The sequence below is a fragment of the Cuculus canorus genome, chromosome 1, assembly GCF_017976375.1.
Source record: "Cuculus canorus isolate bCucCan1 chromosome 1, bCucCan1.pri, whole genome shotgun sequence".
NCBI classification, from domain to species: domain Eukaryota; kingdom Metazoa; phylum Chordata; class Aves; order Cuculiformes; family Cuculidae; genus Cuculus; species Cuculus canorus.
Genome location: NC_071401.1, coordinates 187605294 through 187613820, shown reverse-complemented (window position 1 = coordinate 187613820; position 8527 = coordinate 187605294). Strand labels below are relative to the sequence as shown.

The 8527-nt window shown below is 35.2% G+C and overlaps 1 long non-coding RNA gene across 1 annotated transcript; it reads right to left on the bottom strand.

Annotated features, from left to right (window-relative positions):
* Positions 1-4207: 4207 nt before the first annotated feature.
* LOC128849301 (uncharacterized) lies at positions 4208-7701 on the bottom strand. The gene is made up of 3 exons (XR_008447312.1): positions 7535-7701; positions 5446-5544; positions 4208-5079 (listed from the first exon to the last, which is right to left on the bottom strand). It is a non-coding gene; the product is annotated as an uncharacterized LOC128849301 (long non-coding RNA).
* Positions 7702-8527: the final 826 nt, after the last annotated feature.

Sequence of the window (8527 nt, the reverse complement as noted above, 5' to 3'; positions counted from 1 at the left end):
TTCTTGTCATTCCCAGTTCCATTGGGCATTTTTTCTGGTAAATTAAGAAGACAATTACAGATTTGCAAATCCCCCTGGGGACATTGCAAGGTTTTCTATTTGGTATTACAGAAAGATACAAGCTGCCCAAGTTAGAGCTGTTCAGAGGATATGGATTTCATTTTTGCTGCAGTTTTTGAGATACAGGCTTCTGCTAGAGATTTTGTTTTGGCATTTATCTGAGAATGCTGTCCTTCACAAGATTTTGCAAAAGAGATTTGCAGATTGGGTCCTTTTGCTCTTTTGGTTTAGTATACAGTTCTCTTAGGATACTGGACAGATGGACAGAGACGTGTCCTGACACTGTATAGTTTCAGGTTCGGGGGCAGTTGGCATGGAAATTAAAGATATCAGCTCAAATCTATGCTCTTCCTGCATCTACATGCAATATTTCACCTAAGATCACATTAAAGATGTTAGAAAAAAACTGTGTGACCAGGATCCTTTAAAATACAAAATCTCAGTCAAATAAATTCAAACTATGGCTACTGTTTCTGCCAATGCGCAGTACATGACTGAAAAAAATGACCATAGGAATTTATGTAGAGAGATATTAATCCAAATTAATCTAATTAAAACTATATGGCTTGGGGGTGGGAAAGGGTATGTTTATCTGTGTAAGCTCATCCCTTGCTGTCAGAAATGTAGAAACACAAAATATTTGCAGCTGGGACCCCATCTCTCCAGTCAAAAGGATTTGTTCAGTCTTCAGCAATGGCCTCACTTGTAGCTCATTTATTGTTTTAGACTCCTCATGCATAACAGGCAGCACTTGCATTAGTAGTTAGCCTGTTTAATTAAATTGAGAAGGAGTTCCCTGTGAAGTCAGTAAATGACTGCATTATATTTCACTATTTCTGGCAATATAGTACACACAGCATAAAAAAAAAAATTTAAAGATAAATGCACATGTCTGAAACATCTGTGGGAGCCATATGCATTCATTTTGGGGCCAGAGGCAAGGGCTTGTAGAAGGCAGACTTTTTGTTCTGTAGCTACAGAAGTACACTTTTATTAGTGGACATTTATAAATAATTTATAAAAGGCTAACTGATCAGCATGTTGCACGGATCTAAGCAATATGTCTAATAGGCAAATATAAGTTCAAAAGTCAATTTTACTGCATCTATTTGCCAGGAAATAACAGACTGGCTGGCTCAATAATGATTTCTTATCTCTTTATTAAAAACTCTGCTAAATGATTTTTTTTATGCATACGTGTATTTGGGTCTCTTCCTACATATAGTACTCAGCACAGTGTGACATTACAAGTATCTGAAGCCAGTTGTATAAAAAGTCTAAAACAACCATTCTCAAGCTTGATTCATGTTGCTAGAGGTGAGGAGGAGTGTCTGAAATGACATGCCTAAAACACTCTTGGGGCTGGTAGGATGCAGGATATGTGATGTAGATACTGCTAGTAACTGCAGGAAGACTCTTACTTAGTTAAAGAAAAAATTGAGTGTTGCGCTTTTGCTTTTTTGTTTTCTTTTACTTCTAAACTGGGAATATTTAAAATAAAACAAGTTAATTTGGCACTGAGAAAAAAAAAACAAAAACCCAAGGTAAAACCATTTTAATAAGTATCCCTCTGCTATCCAAGCGACACAAAGTACCAAACACACTGGACAAGGGGTTTTTTTAATGTCTGAGAAGAATCACTATTTAAAAAAAAAACCTCCCTAAACCCCAGCTCTCTAACAGATTATAACTCCAAAAAACAAATCAAAATATGGGCCTGAATCACCTGTCAGGATCTCTTTTAAAATGTGCCTTATAGTGACTGAGAAGGATATGAAGTAATCTCCTTATAGCCGGTCGTAGTATCTCAGGGACTGAGGTGGGCATAGGAATTAGCAGATAACAGGACACTAAATCTTCATAACATTTTTACTTACCTCTGTTACTAATAACACTTCAGAAGACTGTGAGAAAAAGGAATAATATGAAATCTAATATTTCTGCTTCCTTTTACACAACTAGTTATTTGAGCTGTAAGAACAGAAGCTATTTGTTAATGTCCCGGTTATCCTTCTGGCTCATGTAAAAGGGCAGACAGATAACATCAAGTAACTGTGCAGCGATACTGCATGTACTTTTTCACTCTGCTGCTTAATGATATTGGGTTTAATTAAAAAAAATATGTGGTGCCATATTTTCAGTGATATTGTTGCTTATAGAAGGGTTCTGCATTACACAATCATATTGACCATGTCACACCTTAGACAAACTATGCCAGCCTTTATCTACGTCCAGCTTGGAGAAGCCCCAGATACAAAAGTTTACCGAACATCTCATTTTGGAACACTAAACTAGTCCTGTTAGGACAGAGTATGTCTGGAAGATTAGCAATAAGACCTGGAGAAACCAGCTGATGCATCCTCCTTCACCAAGAATTTTGACATTTCCAAAACATCTTTGTACAGTCACTGTGTATATGTAGGAAAAGTGGATAAGTATCTTAAAAAGATTAAACTAGTTAAAACAATGGCTATAGAGCAACTAAGCATGACTGGAGTGGTTTTGTTCCCAGGTTATCAGAATACCTGACCTGATTTCTGCAAACATCATGGTTATTCACAAATGCGGGATTTATCACTCTGGTAAGCTGTGACTATCTCATAAGATGTACTTTCCCGTTACACCCTGAAAATTAATCTTGCTGTGACTGCTTAGCTAACAGTTGAAGTATTTTTCAGTTCCTTGATTATATGACTGGAATAATAAATGAAAAACAGGTAATAATGAGTGAACTTTCAAACAGATAATCATTCATACTAAATTACATTCAGCTGTAGGCTTTCATAAGCATATTAAAATGTACTACATGGAAGACCAAATACCTATAGTACATACCCTCCACAAATGAAACCAATTTAACACTTTTTTAGAAATCTGTTTGTGAGTCATATTTTTAATATTGTGTCAGATTTATGCCTTTGTAATACATGTTACTATTATGTTTCTATATATCCTAAAAACAGAAGTTTCATATTAACCCTACCCAAGGAATCTATACAAATTATTGCAATACATTTCTGCTTTTATCATTTTAAGATGTCCACTTAAAGGAAAGCTGACTTTCAATGAAAAGTTAGTACCATTACTTCCATTCCATGTTAACCAGAAACATCAAAATTTTTTCGTGAATAGGAAAATCTAACCTGCAATGACCCCTCTTTGGCCATGTTAGTAAGATGATATATTGCTCTTTGATCTTAATTCAAATAATGAAACGTAATATTCCTTTTTTCCTGAAATATGACAAACTTTTATTTAAATCAAAATATTCTCAAGTGTTAATTTAAAATAAAATAAAAATAAGTTTCTTGGAAAGCCTCTGGTTGGTCAGGCACTACATTGGCTAAACATTTTCCCATTGCAAAACATGTCCCATTGCAAAACAAAACATTGCCATCTTCTCAAGTAAGACGTCTCAGGACTGCCAAAGGCAGAATCACAGGTCAGTAAATTCTCTTCAACCTTTATTAAACTTTGGGTGCTAAAATTAATTGTGATATGGAGTCCAACAGCTCGAATGGAGCTCCTGCTCCCCTTTCTCCCTCACAGTAGACTCATCCAAAGTTCTGTATGCTTCTGAAAATGTTGATGGGAATTCCTGTGTGGTTGTGAGGCCCTACCTCTTTTACATTACGGGCACATCCAGCATCTGATGTGTCTAAAATGAGTTAAGATTAAAAACCTTCTGAAAGTTCTAGAAATAGCAGTGTGTGATAAAAGCTATCATTTTGAAAAGTAGTCCCTCGACATACTTGATAAAGCTGACAGAAGAAGCAGAATCAGGTGGATATAATAATTCTTGTTACGAATATCTATACTAAAAATTATTTTTCCCCATGAATTCCATAAACACAAGGACTCTTTTCTACCAAGCTAAGAAGGAAGGAGCACAAGCTTTTTTAAAGAATATATTAGCCTTAGCTTTTTTATGTTTCCCTTTATTCATGACCTGTGTAAACAAACCAAAATCTTTCTGCTCTTCAGTAACAGTTAAATTCCCCACAAAGTGCTGACCAGAACTGTGCCACAGTATTTCCATGCTAGCTCACTAGTATATAAACACAGGACATTTGCTAAATCAGTCTAACATAAAAAGTATAATGATGAGTAATACTGATACATTTACAATACTATTAAGAACAGTTTTTCTGATGTACTATTTTCCTTGCCCCGAGTGTGTGTAAATTGAGGATGTGGCAGGCACAGTGAGTATGGATAAGTGGTTTCCTTAGAAACAATAAAAGCAGAAACTATAAAGCAGAACATCCTCTCAACTGATGTGGCTTTTTAATGGTGCTGATAACACAGAGAACAGACGCAAGTAGCCTCACTGTTTGTACATAGTACACTGCTTAGCTCCACAAATAGCTGAATTACTTTCCATATAAGATCATAAAATCTAGATAGAATCTCACAGGGCTGTCATTAAGGAAGACGGCACAACTATGACGTTCCAGTATTAGTATTATAAGCTAAATATAGTAGCTGGCATTTCTGCTGCCTACTTGCGCTCATTTTTCTGTGATAAGTAATTTGTCTCCCTCCTTCATGTTAACAGCTAGCTCATGTGTATTGGAAAAATGTGACTGCTGAAACCAGTATACTTGTATAAAATCCAGGTTGGACGCCATTCCAGCAAGCCATTCCTTCGTCAAGTTTTCCAAAACTAGGAGCCAAAAATTAAGCATACAAACAATTCCTGAAATTACCGAATGTGCAACAGCAATTCAGCAGGACTGGGAGACAGCTTCCATTTATGTAGAAATCAGTTTGATGAAAAACCTTCACGTTCTTCTCTGGATGTCACAGGAAGTGAGGAACCACCAGCAGTCATGCACTGTCCTCAGTAGACAATGAGCAGTGCTTTGTTTTAGTTAAAGGACATAAATGCACCAACTTCAGATCATTGAGTTGTTTCTGTGACTGCTCTGTGTCTCTGCAGCCACATGGACTGTTCAGGGCATGGTGAGTCCTGGTAAACTCCTTTATAGAACTTTACAGAACATAATAAGATGTCAGCTGAAAGCAAAAAAAAATTATAAGGAAATACCAGTCACTGAAAAAAGCAACACCCTATTTCATTGTTCTTGCTGTTTCCTAAACCCATTTTTCAATTCTTTAAATCTGAAGTGCAGAGTTATATATTTAGAAGAATAACAAAGAGGCAATGGGCTAGTCTGTGCACAGAAATTAGTAGAGACTGGGATTGCCACAGAGTTTTTATCTCTGTGATTACAGCAGACACCTGCATTCACAGGCAATATTCTCAATGTGTAGTATTAAGATGCTGCTCAATTCTAAGGGTGCTGTTAGCGAGACAAAGTTGAAGAAAATATTAACAGCCATCCAATGTGCAGATAAAATATAATTCATTTTTATACTTACCTATTAGGAGTCAGTGTGTTGTTTTGCATAGTTTTGTTCTCCCAGCTCTATGCCTGTTTTGTCTAAAAGTTTAAAGGATTTTCAGTGTGTTTCCAAAACCTATAGCAGAAGCAAAACATAACCGTTACAAGTAAGGTAAACTGTCATAGCCAGCGCTAAAAGAGCAAAACGAGTATGAAATTTCAGAACTAAATGTAAAAGAACTTTTCTTCACAGATGTCACAATAGGAGAAAGCAATTTATGTCTTTATGCATGAATGATATGAAATTTTTTGAAAGATCTCTATATCCAGAGATAATTTTAGCAGTTTACACCCATAAACAACACAGACCTTTCACTGCCTTTAATATTCTGGTTTCATTCAAGCTTTCTAACAAGTTAAACTTTATTACAAAACATATTTGTATATATGTATTTTATTCATATATGAAATGCCTTTATATAGGCTATCAAAAACTCCCTCCTTTCCAAATACTACTGTACATACCATAGTTGATTTTGCAATAGACAAACTTACAGACCAATATGCTTAAGAAAGGGTAAAATACAGATGGGAATCTGTTTGTAAAAATAAATTTATTTTCTCGATATTTTCTTTATATTGTATCCATTATTTATTAAATTTTATATATTAAAGTGTACATTTTATATTATGTATATTAAATATTAATATATTTTAATTATGGTGTAGGAGTTAGTTTTTGTCAATGCAGTACAGCAAGGAATATCATATGGCTTCACTTGTCCATTAATGCCTTAGGAAAGAAATTAAGAAACCACAATTTAATCCATTTCCCCTTTGCTTTTGGAACTCATTTGCTGCTGCCAATCACGTACATCAATCCTACCTCAGTTATGTAGAGAAACAAGCTGCTTGCATCTCACACATCAGAGATGGCAAACACTTCTGGAAGGCAAGACCTAAGTCATTTAAGCAGATGTATAAATTTAAAAGGTGAGGTCCTTGCTTCTTTCTGTGGCCATTTGTAGCTGAATCTGTCAAGTAGCTTTTACCTTCATTCTATGTGAGTGTGCACATATGTCAAATATCAACAGCCTTCTTAAATTAGAAGTGGCTTTCAAAGATATACTTCTGAGCAAGAATGTTAACATGACTAAGCATAGGGAGTTTTAGTCTTAAATCAAATTGATTTTACTTGATCGTTTGGCTGCTCTACTTCACTTTTTAGTCTGTTATTACTATAATCAAAACTCCACTGTTGCAAGGGAATGTATTCTCTCCACTAAAGCCTTGTTTCTCAATATTATGAAGTACTCCTTCAGAAGTATCAGTATATTTTGTTTTCTATCATTTGGTTTGTATTTTTTTGTTCCCCATATTTGTCTGAGTAAGGGAAAGCTCTTATCTCCAAGGCTCTTAAATCCAGGTTAAGGGACTACTGCATATTTTAGCCTTGGCCTTACATAATGCACTGTAAATCTTCAGTCTGTTCCTTAGACCTATGTTTGCTCTGCTTGCATTTCATCATGACAGTAGGTATATAAACTCCAAATCAAAAGGCACTGTACACCCAAGTCTTGTCACGATGGATCAAGCACAGACCCTTCAGACCAGAACTTGTTTCTATCAACCTGAACTGGGACTTAGGCAGGACAAGTTCAGGTCTTCTCTGAAAGAAGCCATGTACATAAACTTTCTCATTGATTTTAGACAAGTCTGTGCCTAAACTGCACCTGCAGTATAGCTTTAAACATCTCACCATGGCTGTTTCCCTCCAGGGCTTCACGATATGGCCACAGAGAAACTCTGACAAGTTTCATTGCTTCTGTTCTGCTACAAGAATATGAGGTACCTTTGAACATAATTTAATTGCATGTGATAATCAGACCCATGGGCTTTTTCAAAAATAACTTGAGCTATGATAAAATGTAATATCTTTACAGTTACAAAACAATTGTGTTCTTTTAAGGGATTACGGTCATAAATGCAAATTCTGCAGTATTCACGAAGACTGATCAGACCTGATGGGCCAAAACTTCTGTTTATTCAGACAGAATTTTATCCTCCATCAAGTAAGACAGACTTTGCCTTCTGCTGGCATGTTAATTTCTCTCTTAATCCCTTACCCTTTTTTTTGCAAGGGGGCTTCTATCCAGAGCATAAAAATCACCTAACAGCTTCTTCTGGCTGATGATGAGGAGCAGTTTTGACCTGTAGAGCCAAACTTCTGTACATCACTGCAAATTATTGAAGATGGGATATGTTGTACAGCTCTCTGGCTTCATTCTAACACAGATATCTATATTTGGATTCAAATGGATTAATAATCTCATTTTCCTCAAATATTAAGAAAGAAAATTACATCAAAAAGACCAGAAAAAAATCCATTATGTAACTCCAAATCCAGGGAAAAGAGATGATAAGATGTAAGTGGAGTTCTTTATGCCAACATTTCAGTAAAAGTTGCATTGTAATTCAATGGTTCTATGATGGATGTTTTATTCAAATTTAGTAATATAAAACCTAATCACACAGAAAATGCTTTGACAAATTTGGTTAATAGCATCTTTCCCAATATTTTATCACGGCACATATTGTACAAAATTAATGAAAAATAGCTGCAATAATGTACAGCAATCAAAAAAATGGATTTGAGAATGAGTTAAAAGTATTCACTTACTTTATTATATATTTTTGGCTATCTGATTTTGTCAGCTTTGGAAATGAATGTAACATTTATAATTGTAAATGAGAAAATTAATATCAGAGCACATTAAAAAAGAGGAATCATTATGCTTACAATGTGTGACTCACTGAAGTGTGGTGAGGAGGAGGTTTTATGTAGTAACCTGAATTGTACTGAAGATAAAGTACACTTTGTATTCTTTTCTATCTCTCTCTTCATGAACCAAACATCCATGCAGTACAGATGAATAGAATTTTGGCTAATTTTCTCAACAAACTTTATATAATTATTAAAAATGTGCAAGCTGTTTTAAAAACAGTGGGATGGAAACTGGCTAGAGGAACATAAGCTAATGAAGAAAACTGAGACAAGTATGTCTGCTTTTATGAAAATGATTGTACAGTGTAATCATCATAACTTCTATAGTAGGAAC